The following is a 486-nucleotide window of genomic DNA, read 5'->3' on the forward strand; positions in this document are numbered from 1 at the left end:
ACATCGAAGATATGTGGAAATGGCATGAATGTTTATTCAGCATTTCGTACAAAGAATATCCATAGAAATGATGAGGAGTGGAGTTGGAGCAAAATTGCTACCACAGTTGATAAACCCGGTAACTTTTCAGCTATCCATTAAATTAACGTGACATTATTTTGTACTAAAGCCTGCTCACATGGCAAGATTTGCTCCTGTTATGTGGCTGGACACACGAACCTGTTGTACTTTTATCAGCTCTGTGGTCACAGAAGTTTGGAAAATCGTCTGAATCCTAAAATCATGCCGTGTGAACCAGACTTAAGACTTACAAGCTCTATTTCTCTCGTCTCGATAACTGCCATAATGCTCTCAGACTCTGGTCGCTCTGGCAACGTTCACACATCCCTTCAAAATAAGATTTGAATACGCCACAAAAACAAACATGAAAATGAAAATTTTAACTCACAACTATAAATTAATGGGAGTCCTGAGCTTGTTTCTCTG

This window comes from Poecilia latipinna, unplaced genomic scaffold (genome assembly GCF_001443285.1).
Source record: "Poecilia latipinna isolate Pla-1442-1.1 unplaced genomic scaffold, P_latipinna-1.0 Scaffold6127, whole genome shotgun sequence".
Classification (NCBI taxonomy): domain Eukaryota; kingdom Metazoa; phylum Chordata; class Actinopteri; order Cyprinodontiformes; family Poeciliidae; genus Poecilia; species Poecilia latipinna.